Here is a 16,647-nt window from a genome sequence, read left to right as displayed (position 1 = left end):
ATTTACGTGTTCAATCTATTCCGAATCCACAGCTACATCTGGGAATTCATCTCGAGGGCCGATATTGCGGTGTCCGTAACCCTTGTCTTATGTTCACGTTTCAGTTCATCTTCTCCATTTTCAAAGACGCAGCTGAGGAATTTACATGCCAACCGGCTCGTCCTCGGGAAGGCCGTTTCAGCAACGCCAACTGGGATGGCATCGCTGGGTTCTCTTCCGCATCCATATTTCGTCTTACGTACGAAATACCCCTTGTTGACATGGAGTCGCCTTGGCAAGTGGTATGCATTAAAGATGAGCTTCAAGGAGCTGAGAGGGAACTCATGGAAGTGAGTGTGGAAGAGAACACTTGACCAAGTTTGAATGTCTTGAGGGTGATGATACTTGTGACGGAAAGATAATTCAAAGACTGGGGCAGAGGAGCATTCGGAGAGGTCGAGTCATTATCTCGGTTGAATCCACACCTATTTTTGAATTTTTCATCGCACGTCCTCCCCTCTGACGGACAATTTCTCGTTTTAAGTAGATCAAGACTCGAGTTAATGTCTTCTTCTACTTGATTTAGGCAGACAGATGAAGCAGCGCTTTGGAAACTCGAAACAATATTTTATGCAGGAAAATCAGTGGACCAGATGTCGAAGAAGGTAACAAATAATGAAAAAAATGCAATATTCTCTAACAATTGAAAACATTCCTAAAATATATTTTTTAATATTTCATTAATTAAAAATTAATTACAATTTCCATTGGATCTAAATTGTTCCACGACTGCCTCTAAAATTCCAACTCTTTTTCTATTAAAATTGTTACATTATGAACAAAAATAAGCGTTCAATATGGACGAGGGCAGATAATAGTCGAGCTCTCGTCCGGCTCATGTTGAGATTGTTTAGAAAGTCTAAGGAGTCGTGGAGCATTTAGCGTTCACCCACTCATACAACTGCAGTCACTAATATCAACTCCCAAAGTGCGGCATACAGACAAAGGTTTGGCATTCACGATTTGGTTTACGCGCTCTCTGGTATTTCGCGAGGAAAAAGGGGTGCGCCAGTGTACGTGAATAAGTGCCAGGTTGTGTATACACTGGTGAAGCAGAGAAACGACTAGGCAAGTGGGAATCCTGAGTGGAGAGACTGGGAGAATCGTGTACAGCGGTGTGGAAGCATTGAGAAACGGCTGGCTAGTGAAAAGAGGCGTCCAGGTGTAGTTGTACCCAGGATATAACCATTGAAATAGGATGCGCACAGGATGCGTAGATAGTAGAATGTAGTCCTGGCTTTGTATTCAACGATATCTCGGGGAGCTCAAACCCCCTCTCGTAACAGGAGATTTTGTCGTTGTGGGGATTTCGAGGAAGTTTACCAGTCACGAATCCCAGTCATGAATCCGATAACCAATGAATACTGCTGGTGAAATATGCAAATTTTGAATCCCACAATTGCAACAAAAATTTATCGATCGAAAAACACAAATGGGAGAAATATCACTTTGTCTGTTGATGAATGACTGTCGTTAATTCGCTATTAATGCCGCGAAGGCCATCCGAAAGCGATAACTGTGCATTTCTCAAACATCTGTTACAGTTTTAAATCTCAGTTTTTCAATCTGCCAGGCAGTTGTCTGGAATCCTGTCCACCTTCAGCTTATTTTTATCCCACTGCGAGATCCTTGCACCGCTGACATACCACTGGGGAGAGCAATCATGCCGGTTAGTCCTTCAGTCCGGGTTACATTGTGTATCTCCAGCACGATTACACATTGAAATGAGGATGTACAATGGATTTCATGAGTGACGAGAGAGAGAGAGAGAGACGTGGATGGATGGACGTGGATGACATCGCCGAATACACGAGTGCTCTCCGGTTTGAGAGTTTGATGCATTATGCAGGTATAGTTATTAATACATGATAAATGTCGAGGTTTTTGCTGGTCCGAGGGAATAGTGCGTCGTAAAAATGTTACACTTGTTTTTTTTTAAGTGTTTGTTCAATGCTTGACCATTCAAGTAAAATAAATTAATGAAAATGAATTGATGAAAATTATTAAAGTGTTACTACCCTTCGGTGATATCAGTCTCAAAGAATTGCCAAATTTCGCTCGAGTATTAAGGATTTAATTTATTTTTTCAGCCTCTCGTTATTTTTTTAACAAATGGATTAACACACTTAATAATTAAGTCCCATGTATATATCCTTAATTACAAAGTTCAAGCTTTTATTCTTATGAAGAAGATGATGGTGGGAATTCTCATGAGTTTATCCAGCCCCACGTTCACCCGTGTACCACTCGGTCGAATTTTACGAGGTGGCTTCATCTCCTCAACCCGAGTTGCTCGGTTTCCTGGTAAGTCTACTCCAGTTCTCAAACAATGCCAGTAAATCCTCAAACCGCATGATAAATCCAGCACCACTAGGGCCCACCTGAAGGAAGTTGAGCTTTTTCATCGCTCTGTTTGCATCTCCTCAGCTAACGGTTTTGTTGGCCCCCTACGTTTGAGATTATTACGGAGCCCTCGCTAATCAAGATTATTTTCCGCAGCAAACTCGAGTTTGAAATGTACCAGGGGGGATTATCAAAAGAGTGGTGAGTAAGTAGTGCTTGTAAACGACTGAGGAAAGTGGGCGGATAAGGGAGTGGAAAAATGCTGGTGGTAAAAAAAAATTCTGGTGAGAAAGCTCCTTGCAAGCTGCATCAGCGTGGCAAGGCTTAGGGCTCCGCGCCGTCACTCCCCCCATCCCTCTCGATGTGGACTTGAGCCGCCGAGGGAAAGCTACCCCCGCAGAGCTGTCGGTAAAAGGTATGTTGAACAGGGATTCGAATGTTTCGATTCCGTGTCGCGAAATTAGTGGAATAATGGAAGGGAGGAATTCGACATTTTGGGGGAGGCAACTCGATCTGGTGTTACGCGACTTTTTTGAGTTCAGTCGTGTTGTGTTGAACAGGTAAAATTGCAAAAAAAATTGGCAAACGGAAAAATTTACGGAATTTGATCCGGAAAAATGGAACATATGCTTTAAGAATATACTTGGAAAAATACATCGACTTCGCCCTGAGCGAGTGGTGCAGCTGTTGAAGGAGAAGATTAAACTGTAACTTCCAAAACTCTTCAAAAATAAAACTGAAAAATGAAACAAATTCCGAAGTTTTTCCATTTTTTCCAATATGTCAAGGGTTTAAATCCCTCCCAATGTGACTCTAGCCCATTCAATAACGCGTACGTCTCGGTTGTTCCGGTAGCACCGGCAGAAAGTTGAAAGTTGAAGTAGCCCGGAATACTAGAACACGAGGATTGGAAATTTTTTGGGAATCGAGTCGACCTGATGCACACGAGTTTTTCACGTTTTATTTGTGATAAAAGTTGATGCTCTTTGATCCTTTGTGAATCTCACGATCTATTGAAGCCTCGCACTGATCAGGGGATTGATATACGATATATTTTGGACATATCCGATATCTCTCTCATTCGTGTTTTTGGGTAATTGGAAAGTTTTCGATTCGTTTGAAGCCGATACTGGGGGAATATATGCCCGCCGAGATTGGAGTTTTCAAGCTCTTTATTAGAGACGAGCTTTGAACGGGGGTGAAAGGGGTTTCTCATAAGAAATTCAAACAATTCTCGGGAAAATTTTCTCGAGGGACAAATAGCGAAGAGACCTGACCTGTCTCATCGAGTCCCTCAGTGGTCGTGAGAAAAAAATTCCACCAGTGAGAATTTCGTATTCATTTGCTCGTTTCACCCAGATATTCCTCGCAAAACTATGACGCAGAAAACTTTAAAATCCAGCTTGCGCTCTCGGGATACGTGCCATGGAGTAGAAATAAAAGTTGGCTCGTTCAACTTTTATTGGCTTGTGAGCCCTCCCATTCTCCTTCCCCCGTCATTTTTAATATTTTTATTTGTAGCATTTATTTTTGTCATTTTATCTGAAGTGTTGACAACTTTTTCTTATTCCTCTGTGTCGACGTTTTCACTGGGATCGCGATTTGAGGGAGAAAAAAAAACGTGTGGGTTTTATGTGTCTGAGAGAGGGATAAACAGATCGTGAAATATTACAGCGACAGGTTGATGACCGTTTTTGAGAAAAATCACAATTTATGCCGGGATATTGAGCACAAACGAGACTGCAGAATGACTTTATCAAGTTTCTAATGAAATGAAAATTAATATTTGGGGAAACATTTCTGGAAATATTTCTGTATCGTTTAGTCTCTAGTTCCGAGAACATTTTCTCATTTCTCTGCATCGATATTGTTCTCGGGATCGCGATGTGATGGAGGGAATGTTATGACTTAGAAAAGGATAAATAGGGTGTGAAATATTGCGTGGACAGGATGGCGATGGAAAGCGTTCGATGGCAGTGCCACGAGGGGGTGGACGAAGCGGGTGGTAAGGATTATCTATCACACAAACTGCCAGTGGCACGTGCTTCAGCGCAGTCTCGTCGCCAATGGTAAAGATGTAAACGGCCTCCTATGTATGCGACCACTCGACGACACTCGGGTAATTGTATTTTTCCGTGACAAGACTCAATTTTTATTTTCAAGGCCATTCCCCGGGCTTCATTAATTCTTCCGCGAGTGTCAGCCGTGAAAAGTGAGGGGAAGGGATTTTTTTTTCAGTGAACAAAAAACAGTCATAATTCACCTGGTTGAAATATTTTTTTTTCTCCAGGATCACCTTGGAATACGCGTGTGTCTAGTGATGCAATTGAATTCCTGAAAAAAAAATCGATTAAAAACAACCACGTACTCTTGACTGGGAGAGGAGATCCGTCATGCGGTCAAGGAACTGCTGACACTTTTTCTCCTCGATTTCAGAGCTGAGTTCCACCGAGAGCGAAAGTGGAGGCAGGCCTGTTTACCAATGTCTCTGGGATCCCAGAACAACGGAAAGAGTTTCCAAACAGTTTTTTTAACTTTATCCGCTTGTCAAGTAGATTTCGACAATCCGGGACAGTGAGATGTGGAGTGAGAGGGAAGAACACCGTTTGATGGTTCACCGCGGTTTCTACTGATTGAAATACTTACAGTTAGAGATTTTTTTTTCGGGTCAAGTCTGACAGTTTTAACAATTCACATTTCCATGGTAATTTTTCACTGAGATTTTTGAATACTACCGCGAGGAAATGAGGTAAATATGCAGATGTTCGTTCAGTTATTCGGTGAAAATTGAAAAAAAAAAATTGGGCAAATATATACGAGAATTTAAATTTATTTAATTTTAGACACGAATTCATAATTACGAATTATAAAATTTGTAATTTATTATTACGTGAGGCTATTTGAATAATCTACAAACACGCCTGGAACTCAAATCTCTAACGGAATTCGTAGTGCCGCGAGAGTATTCCGTCGAATTATTTATGAAGCGAAAAAATCGAATTTTTCAAATCATAATATTTATTTTGAATTGCTTGAGATGTGACTCCCAAACAGCTCCTCCATTAAATTAATTAAAATTCAATAATGAAAATTTATTTTCAATAAAAAGATCAAATAAGTGATGAAATTTTCCTTGAAGCTAATTCACCTCTATTTCCAAGCATGAAATTTCATCAATATCCACCTAAATTTAATCCAACACCACCGACACGTCAATATCATTGTTTTAATATTGCTGCATAATTTTTTAATACCTCCCAAATCCAACTCCATCAAAAATTCTTCCAGTTGGAATTTTCATTGGTCGTCCCTTAGCGTTCGTTTACTCGTTGTTGAGAGTACTCTTTACGACTATTAGCGTTTCCGTACCGCTGTTATACACGGGTTCTTTGTTTTTCGATGCTCGTTAATGTACCACCGAGTAGGAAGGAGGGTTTCATTGCAAGTTAAAACGACTAGTGCATAGTGGGGCTTTCGGTATCACAGCGTGCTCTCCCTCGAGAGCTCATCGATCACCTTTACGAGAATTTTCATCGCCCGTTCACCAAAACTACAGGGACACGGCTACCTATACACAAGGTTTTCCGGATCTGTATTCCCGAAAAGGGTGGCGGGGAGGGAGGGAGAAGTAGCGGAGAAAAGGGGGATAGAACAGGGTTTATGTACACGGTTTATTATCACCAGATACGGCACGTAAATTTACGAAGTTTCCATGGATAATTTTTTTTTCACCTCAGTTCGTCCACCTTTTCGGGGACATTCTGTTGTCCATTTATTTGTCTTGTTTTTCATTCCTGGTGGCATGGGATGCGTGTGATATCGGTATTCAACAATTCCTCCGGGATGTTGAGCTTAATCGTTCGACAATTCTTCACATTTTTTTTTAAATTTTAATGCAATCCATTCGCCAGTCGAATTAGCGTTAAATTCATCAGCTGAATACTCATGGGTGAATGTGAAGCTCTAATTGTTCACTGGAATGAATCCCATCTCTGTTAAATGATGCGCAGTTTTCAACGCATAAAATTCTCAATTATGAATTTTCCCTCATAATTAATAGAATAACCTTCATGAGCGCTTCTTAAAAATTATCCGCGAATACATCTCCCCAACCAATGCCCGTAGCCCCGTTTTAAATTCACTCGACTGTCGACTACACCCATAAACCGTATAATTACCCAAATCCCAACTTTATCCCATTCAAATGGAGTTAAAAATTTTCGGCATTAATTTCACCCGCCGCATGGGCCCCGCAGAAGGGGTGAGAGAGGGAGAGAGGGAGAATATAAAGACTCGGAGGTTCACGGAATAAATCCGTTAGGTAATACGGGTTTCTCTGAGTGGAATAAGGAACATAGTCTTGCAGAGAGGAGGTGAAAATTCGTTAGACCACGAGGTGACTCTCACCCTCAAAGAGCCGTGCTCAACGACGAAGGAGTTCCAGGGTTCACTAGCGCTTACAGACGATTTCCGACTTGACTGCCACTCACCCGGTAGAACAGTCTGCACTCACCCAGTCTCGTTTCCCCCCCTAAACCTGGAGGGAGCGGGAAAAAAAAAACGTCAACCAAGAGGTTCTCGCGGTTGTGCAACGTTCAAAGGATTCACTTACACTCTCGCAAACTTTTACCTTCGAAATGCGAAAATCGATGGGGGGATGAGAGTGCTCTGAAGGTAATTTACGAACGAACGAAGGGCCCTGTGGATGCATTTCAGGGATGCAACGGAAAGTACAGTGCGACGTAAATCGCCATTCGATAGGACGTCTACGAGGCGAGAGATCGTGCAAAAGTGACGATAAACTCTCGTTCTAAATGCGTATTCACGCTGCAAGCCTATTCTGCGGTGCATATGGGCGAACGGGGGATAAAAAATTTTCCGCCTGGGATATCGGTGATGCGGAAAAAGACCCCATCAGTCTCGTGGCTTAATTAATTTTCAGTCATTCCAGGGACAATTTTTCAGCATTCATGTACCGGCTATTTTATGACGCGGGGTATGTTTCACGGGTTAGAGAAAAATTGTTTTTTTTTTGTTAATGCTTTTTTCAGGGGAGTGGACAAATGGGCTGTGAAATGAATTCGCCGAAGGTTTCTGCCATTGGGAAAAATGGCTTGTCGAGGCTGGTAATATAATTATTCGCTTTCCTCTGCACTCGTTGGTTCCAGTTTTTTTTTCGTTTGTTACCGATGAAATGCATTTGGTAATTGTCAATTGGGAAGTCATCAGGGTGACTTGGAGGGAGCATTATTTATGTCACTGAAGTTTGTAATGCAGCAGGTCGTGATTTCGTTACTATTAATTATTAAAATTACGCACTTTGCCTCGAATTTTTTTCCGAGCTATTTCATTTCTATCAATAATTATATTAATACACCGAACAATTAAGTAATCGGCAAAAATCACGGCAACTCCATGTCAGGTATTTATTTTTGGACAATTACAAGTGAGGATGTACAGCTGGAAGACTTATTTCAGCGATTACTCCAAATTTGTATTTATTTTTTTTTCATTTCCTCTCAATCATTGGATTCTCAAGCAGTAGCAGCGACGGATGCGCAAACATCGAGGATTCTAAGTCGAAATTAATAGGGTACCCAACCGAGATGCTCAATTCCTCGGCGACTGGCAAAGCATCCACTCGAGTGGAATCGAAATCACCCACTCACTGATTTCTCGTTTTCCCTCAGTTCCAAAACTTTGGAAGCGCCTTTTCTCTCCTCCTCCCCTCGCCCCTTTCCCTCCCACCACCCCATGTGCCACCTGAAAATCGCCTTTTTCCTCTTCAAGAGGTGATAGCGATGTTTCAGCGGTGCGGAATTAGAATTTTGATTACGAAAGGGGGTGGGCGCGTTTAGATAATTCAGAAAGCAGTTTGAAAATGGCACGTAGCACATGGGTGAATATATAGAGCGATAGGAATATCGATGCCCCGAGGGAATGGGATCTCCCAGGCCTTCTTCACGCCAGGGAGATTTATATCGTGTACGTTGCAACCCAGCGAAATGGTAAAACGTACCGAATTTTTGATCATATGTGATTTTTCACAGGTGGAATTTCATCGTGAATACACCAGCTTTTCCCGGCAATGCTCTTCATAAATTATTAAATTTTTACACGTATGCTACGTCTTGTTTAAAAACATATTCCCACATCTCCACGGGGGGTGAGACAAAACGTCATCGGGATACCACGGATAACGCGGGTATAATTCATTCAATAATGAAATTCGTACCATTGATCGAATAATTGAATAAATTTACTGATGAAAAAATAGATTTTTCTGTGAGAAATGTGAAGGAGAGGTGCATTTGTAAAACAAACGGAAGTGAATTTTAAATGGTGGAATTTTTTATGTAGATGAGAAGAAAATTAACGCTTGATAGAATAATCAAGAAACTGACTGATGTTGATGGAAGTCCATCGGTGAGAATAACGATTTTTATTGCAGAAATATTTGTTTTAATCAAAAAACTTGATTCTTACAAATTTTGAATGTAATTACAAATTCATAAAATACGGTACAGATTATGTTCTCGAGTGATTGTGTTAAATTACTGCTGAATGATTTATAAATTAAATTTTTAATAACTCTTTGAGACAACCAGACATTCCCGCTTCCCAATTCAAAATGTTCCCGGACGTTTTATCGTCACTGATATAGAGTTGTTTTCAAACGAGTCCACATCACAGTTTAATCAACCAGAAAAAGAGTGCCCAAGCAGGGGCGTATAGTTGGAATTTATCGAGTCCCACTGGAATGTGGATAAAGGCCGGAATCAAGGTCGTCAATCGGCCCCACTGGGTGCCACGGAGACCGTAGAGTCAAGAAAAAAAAAAAGACTGGTGACTGCAGCGCATCAAATGCCACTCAGTTTTTTTTTCTCAAACATTCTCACATCTCACTCTCAACTGGCATGAACAAAGCCGTTGGATTGGCAGTGGCAGTCAGGCTCTCCATCACGAAATTCGCATTATGAATGACCGATGCATTGAGGATCATCCGTTATGGAGATCTCAGCGTGGAATTTGGTCAATGATCGACCTGGAATCGAAAGCCCGCAAGAGCCGGTGCGCCTGCCAGGTATAGGCTCCGCGCGCTCTCGTCGTCGGCTGCTGCCTCGACCAGCTGGTCGCCACTTGGGTTGGCTCAGTCGCATGGCGCGCTTCACCGAGGAACGTTGTCTTACACCGCGCCTCTCTCTCTCTCTATCTCTGTGCCGTTCGTGCGTGTCAATAGAAAATTAAAAACCACAACAAAAGATTTAGAGAAAATTTTCTCTCCCCTCATTCTCTATTTTCTACCTGATCCCGGACAATATTTCTCTCTGTGTTTGTTGAATTGACTGTTTTTCAAGTGGTGCGTCATTTTTACTGGAGCTGAAGAAAATAACGGTGAGTTTGTAATTAAGATATTTAATGAATTGGAGGTCTTTCGGGATTTTTTGTCTCATGCCGTCTTTGGGGGGACGTTTAACCCGACTTTAGGGGAGTTTTCGAAGTTGTAGTATCTTGTGACAAAGTGCAGTATAAGTACAGGATAAATGTAACGCCTGAAGGGGTTGATATCAGGGTGGCGTGAGTCGCCTCCCTCTCCGCATTATTTCACTCTCCACCAGAGAGTTGACGATCATTTCAAAAGTTTCTAGGGTTATTGTTGGTGCGCGGTTTGACCCCACTTTCGCCGCATGTTTCACTAATTGGTGTATACTCACCCCTGTCACTGTCGTTCGTGGCTGGGGTGTCGCAAAGTTTAATTAATTGACATGAAAATGAGGAGGAAAATTTGTTGAAAATATTAACTTATTAATTCAAAGTGTTTTGCTTTGAAGTCGACAAGAAAATACAAAGTGGTGGTACGTACCATCGGTCCAGGAAGTGGAACTACCTCGACATAAAGTATTGGTACTCGGTGGTGTACGGTAATTGGTCGGAGTGGAGAGTAAAAAAATATTACTCGGGCTCACTCGACTCTCTATAATTAAAGTAGCCATTCCGACGGTGGTTATATTGGTGAGGAGAGCCTTGTTATACAGGGAGTTGATGTATGGGCTTTATTCGAGATTAAATTAATTTTTTTATCGGTTTAATTATCCGATGGCAGCGGAGACAGCTGGATCGGTGAGAGGAAGTATTGGCGTGAGGGGGGCGTTCTGAGATGAAGTGGGATCAGAGAAGTACAGTTGCGAGATTTTTTTTTATGGAACGACAAAATTAATTATTTAAAATTTTCCATCAGTATAAAATTTTATAGAACTAAATTTATTTAATGGTTGAAACAATGAAAAAAATTTATGGAAATTCATTGGACGAGTCACAAAAACTCTGATTATCGCCTTGATATTTTTTCTCTTCTCTATACAAATCTCTAGACTCGGGAATCACTCTCCATCGGGAGAATCCCAACGAAAACAAACGATCGACGCTCCGGGACTTATAAACAATGAGTATCCCGAACAAAGTGAATTTCCGCGTTTGTGGGTCTTTTGGCGATTAGATACGTTTGTCAATAGATTTGAGTTTGCAACACTCACGTGGGGTGAGAGGAGGGTGTTGAGCCGAGTGGCTCGTGCCCGTTGGACGATTCACTCATCATTCCCGTGAAACCGAAGCGACCGTGGTAAACGGACACACCGGAAGGGACACCGTAATTTCATTCCTCTAACCCGATCTTCGCGTTCTATCCACGCCTAGAGTGAGGACCCCCCTGGTGGTTCGCTGTCTTTCTCTCTCTCTCTCTCTTCCTCGTTTCTCTGGTTCTTCTCTTTCCGTATACAATTCGCACACGGTGCGATACAATTCCAGGGAACATATTCCCCTTGTTATCGATCGTGTTTGCATGGTGATCGGTCAGGCGTTTATGGATTTTCCATCCGACAATGCCTCCACAACTTTTGTCTTCCGTCAGTCTCATCGCACCTACGTGGTCTGATCCTGAATGGCTGTATCCACTTGGATGACTTTAGCGCGGGGAACCGGGCGAATGGGAATCCTCTGTCGACATTAATTCTCGGGGGCTCTTCTTACGGTGCTTTCGTGATTAATCGCGGGTCAGTGGAGGGCAGCGAAGGTCCTTGGGAATTATAATTAAGTTTAGTATTAATTTCGGAGAGGGAAGGGGATAGAAAAATTGATTTATTGGGATAATACGGTGTGCCGAGGAGATTAAAGACTTTGCCATTTTTTTTTTGATGAATTTGTTATTGATATTGAATGATATTGATAGCAATGAAAATCATTGGCCGATCTTAGTATTCTAATGATAATTGGTTTTCACTTATCTATATTTTTATCTAAGGAAGTGTAGATCATGCAAAAAATACGACTGGAAAGTCTCGACGTTGATTATTTATCGATAAAAAGGGAATGCTGAACGGAGAATTTCTCGCGGAATGTAACTCAAACGGAACCAACAGGGAATTTTTCTCGCACGATTTGATCGAAAAATTTGTATGATTAATAAAAAATAAATTACTACCTGACGCAATAAAAATTTCAGTTACTTATAAGTAATAATATCTTCACGGTTCGCGCCTGCGTTAAATAGCCTGTGTATTAACTTCCAACCAATGAGCCTTGGAGAGTTCAATAGAATTGCTGAGCTAGCAATGATAACTTTCTACTAGAAAAAAAATTTTTTTTCTCCCTTAAGAAAAAGAACCTGACGCCAAAAAAAGATTTTCTCGAAATGCTCTAATTCCTCGTAAGATGTGAATTCAAATATAAAATTAATTTGATTTAACTGAAAAAATTACAGAATTCATTCAAAAAATCACTTGTTGACACAGTTAAAATTTCAGTCACCGTTAAACAATAATTTTTTATCGACTCACGCCCCAGTCAAATATCTTGCCTATTAATAAGTAATCAGTGATCGCTGGAAAGTTCAATAGAATTCCTGAGTTAATTACAATGGGGCCCTTCGATCAGAGTATAGATAGAATATTTTCTAGCTTCCTTCAATTTCTCGTTCCAATATCTGCTTTCACTCGGGTCATGTAACTCCCCAGCCCCTCCCAGGGCAAGAATCGAACGAGTATGATTGTCTCCACGGATGTTAATTCTCCTTCAACCCCGTCCCATCCCTTCCCCCGTTATTATTTGTCGGCTAGTCTGGATCACTTTTAGGAATATCCGATATCGAAAAAAGTATTGATACGTTGAATTGATCAAGAACGTCCACGTGAAATCAATTAGCCGATATACTGGGCCGAAAATATCGATTTAAAATCGATTATCGGAGCAGGCTTATCAATCATGTGTAGTCAATAGACGTCCTTGGCCATTATAAGTGAATCACTCATTAAGATCGTGAAATAAACGATGATAAACTGCGGCGGAAACATCAGTCGAGTGTTTCCCATCTCCATTTCGATTTCTCGCTTTAATATCAGCTCTTACGTAGGTCATGTAGCTCCATAGTTACCCAGCGTTCCAGTTGCACGACTGCACTTTATAATAGGAAACCCTCTAGTAATATATCTTGTTGTATCTACAGGTGTACACAGTGTGCATGGGTCAGCGTATATGTATACGAGTTGAGCGCGTCTGCAGGGATTATCAGGGTAACTCTCCGTTACCGTTAACCAAGAGTGTGCACAACTTGGGAGAGGCTAGGACGACATTCCTGGGCCTCGAGCCTCGATTTGAATGTAACACGCCCTGTGTATGCTTTATAATACACGTTGTGGTCGTAATTGATGATGATTATTGAGTAACGGTACAATTTTGAAAAATTTTTTTTTTTTGATTTTCACTGGAAGAAATGATGGCTATTCAAGTCGAGTTATTGAATATTTAAGGGCCATACTTGTGAAGTAACAGCTCAGCCCACTCGCGGTATTTACGACTTTTATTTTACGTGTGATTTTTTTTTTAGTAAAATCGAGGAATATTTATTGAGTATATTGGATATTTTTACAAGTGATAATGATATTTTTAATGGAGGTAGTCGGGGGAGAGGTAATTTGAGTCGATGAGAGTTTATGTAACATTTTAGTCAGACTTTTCATGCCGTCATATAGAATTTTCTATCTGGATTTTGAAGACAATGTTTAGCGTAACACGATCTCTCGCGGCGATGAAAATGAATTTTCCTTATTCGTAAACAGTCCATGTTATTTAAAGTCCAGTAGCGAATTTACATGGTTTTTCATCCGAAAAATACGTCCATGAAGCGAAATTACCAAACGACGAAAATTGATATTCACCATTTTCCAAGGCTCCTCCCTTAAGACCAGCCATTCATTTCCATTTCCCCCGAGAGGAAAAAAATAAGTCTGAAAAATGCACGATGACCGGCTGACATCAATAACCCCGACATTAGGGACAAGTCGCCCCCGGTCCCGGGAAATCCTAAAAAACGGGCCCGAAAACTCGGAAAAGTACTGACCAAAGGTACGTCACGTTTGCCAAGAGAAATGTTGAAAATCACGGAGATCTGGGGGAAAAAAAAATATCAAAGATAGAGGAAGTGAGAGCCAACGGGAGTTTTCATCGTTCAACCCGGCAAATTCGTTCCACATTCTTGCCACAGTACCTTTCCCACTGGCTCCTTCTCCCTCTCTCTTCGAGTTCAAGTTTTGCGCAAAAGTTAATCGCCTGCTCTGTACCCACCCCATCATTTATATATTGTTTTGTACTCTTTCGTGGTCTGTATCGGTACGTCTTCAATCGTTGGCTCAATGGTACACCCTAAATGCTTGATTTTGCGCAACCGATAATTCTGCAATTGAACTGCCCAGTGTTTCCCCCGTTCTCTTCCAGTTTTTCGCTGTATCGGAATAGGTCTGGGTACCTTTTACCACCCATCGATGATCGTAAAACTTGCACAGTCTATCCGTGGGTCCCTGAAGTCAACAGACCGGTTCTTACCACGAATCATTGTCTCATGCCATTTATCGTTATAGCGATATAGCTCGAAGTATACCAGTTCTGAATTTTTTTTCATCTCAATTTTTCATTTTTTTCTCCCGTCACCAACTGTGGGCAGCATAGTGACGGAATTACTGCGCTCGAGTTGCTTGTTATGGATGATTGGAAAATTCATGTTCAGTTTTGTGATTATGATTTTTCATTCGGAATTTCAATGTATTGTACCCGGAAAACAGCCCCTGGGTGATAAATTCATGCGACCGGGTCAAATATGTATATCAAGTGTAATTGGTAGTTTCATTAGTGCGGAACAGACTTCTTTTCCCATGAGTTATGCAATCAATTAGTGGGGAAATGTTATATTAGACAAATAATTTGTGGTATTCATACCATAATTTTGATACATATTTTGGTGAAATACTCACAACAAAAATCTCAGCTGGAAAATGCTACAATCTCCCTCTAATTTTCAGTTGTCATCAATTTCCTGAAATTTTCCCAAACTACCAACGTTTTGTGGATTGATTCGATGAAATCATACGCGAGATAACTCTCGATTGTCCATTAAATTACCCCAGTAAATTCGACAGCAGCTGAATTCTTCATTTCCGCATTTTCTCCCCTTCGATTTCTATCTGAAAACCTAAACAAAGCCAAACTGACTTGCAGACGCCTTATGGCGCACTCGAGGGTTCGGCACGTGCTCGTTATATGCGAGTCCTGCTGTGACTTTTCGCCTTTCGTGTTGCTTATCTCGTTGAGCGTAGCCGACGATAAAAGGAGGGTAATGCAAGAGTCGTGTAGTTTCCAAGTGTAGAAGTGGGCACCGGAGTAGGTGACATCTTGAAATCTTCCTTGAATTTTTTACCTATTCCATTCATCCCCATCCCCTATTATCCTCTCTACTCCCTGTTTCGTTGAAAAACCGATGACTCAGGTCTCGGTACAATCAGAAAATTCAATTACGAGTTAAATAATTCAGGAAGCGTTTTTCATTGATGGAAAATTCTCGTCCAACGCAAATAGTTGCGTTACCAGTTGAGTTTCCCAGATGAAAGTAACATAAAGAGTTTCGGTTGAAAGTAAAACTTGTATCACGAGACAGTTGACATCTCCCCAAAGATCTATATATGTCGTTTGCTGTGTGGAATCACTCTATGGCTCGATGTCTCGGTCAAGCGTTGTTCTACAGCTTTTTTTAGTGGGGGGGAAAAGAAAAAAGGTCTCACCCAACATATTGAACATTCTTCACGAGTTGTTTTCCCGCTGGCTAATCGAGTTCCTCTCATGGCATGCGGCGACGCGATCCACCGCCAGGGGGAATCCCCCTGTACAATTTCCCAGAGGTTTTTTTAATTCTAGCACAACGAGTGTCCTCTGTGAGTGAATTCACTTGACTTTCGCAATTTCACGATTTTAAATGGCTTCTGACTATTCTTGGGGGAACGCTGGTAGCTTGGGGTATGCGGTTTCGGTGGAGATGGGACAATGGGTGATGATCTGGTCAGTCAGTACAAGTTTATTCCAAGGGAATTACTTGAAACCAATCTTTTCAAGCATTTTAAGAAACTGATAATAAATAAGAGTCTATTGATGAAAGGGAAATTTCAAGAAATCAATTCGTCTGCATACATAATCAATAGGCTGCTCTGAACATAATATTTATGATGTAATTATCCAGATTTCTGAATAGAAATCAATTAATTAAAAAAAGTTGAATGATGTAATTACAATGATGCTGAATATCCAAATGTTTTTCACCATTTTGTTGATCGACATTTGCGAAATTTAATGATGGACAGTATCAATGAAAAATGGCGGAGTATCTTGAAGGCAAGAAAATTTTGAAGTAAAATTTCGTCGCGATTTTTCACTGCTATCAGAGTGAGTGTCCTCGACTCGCGAATCCACTTGACTTTCACAATTTCACGATTTCGAATGGCTTCTGATAGTCCTCGAGAGAGCATTCCCAGTGTTTACTGGGTATTTTTCATCCATCCCGAGGTATTATCTTCGTCCCACTCCAATGGTGTCGCCAGATGATACGCCACTTCTTCAGGATTTTTTTTTGTCCTCGTCTATTAGACACTGCGCACACTGGGTGTCCTTCAGGAATGAAAGTACCCCGGTAAACGTGACCTCACGTTGCACTGTCGTGAGTAATGCGCGAGAGAGTCACTCTGGAATAGGATCGAAGCGGTTTATGCCCTGTACACCTCGTTCTTAGCATCAACGGGTTTTCTACCGGAAGAATTCTCACATCAATCATTCGACTATTTTAATTTTATTTATTGAGGTTAAATTGCTACAAATTAGTGTCATATCTCAACGGTTTGATTTGCTAAGAAAAATGTTGGAATTAATGCCTGATTTGCATTGAATGTACCGTAG

General features: G+C 41.1%; 1 protein-coding gene across 1 annotated transcript in view; it reads left to right on the top strand.

Annotated features, from left to right (window-relative positions):
• Positions 1-9,546: 9,546 nt before the first annotated feature.
• LOC135164897 (trichohyalin) overlaps positions 9,547-16,647 on the top strand; it is a 76,788-nt gene continuing 69,687 nt past the window's right edge. The window contains exon 1 of the mRNA XM_064125673.1: positions 9,547-9,777. The gene's annotated coding sequence lies outside the window, so the exon portion shown is untranslated. The remainder of the gene's footprint in view (positions 9,778-16,647) is intronic.

Source organism: Diachasmimorpha longicaudata, chromosome 7 (assembly GCF_034640455.1).
Source record: "Diachasmimorpha longicaudata isolate KC_UGA_2023 chromosome 7, iyDiaLong2, whole genome shotgun sequence".
Classification (NCBI taxonomy): Eukaryota; Metazoa; Arthropoda; class Insecta; order Hymenoptera; family Braconidae; genus Diachasmimorpha; species Diachasmimorpha longicaudata.
Note: the sequence above shows the minus strand (reverse complement) of the source record. Positions and strands in the feature narration are given on the sequence as shown.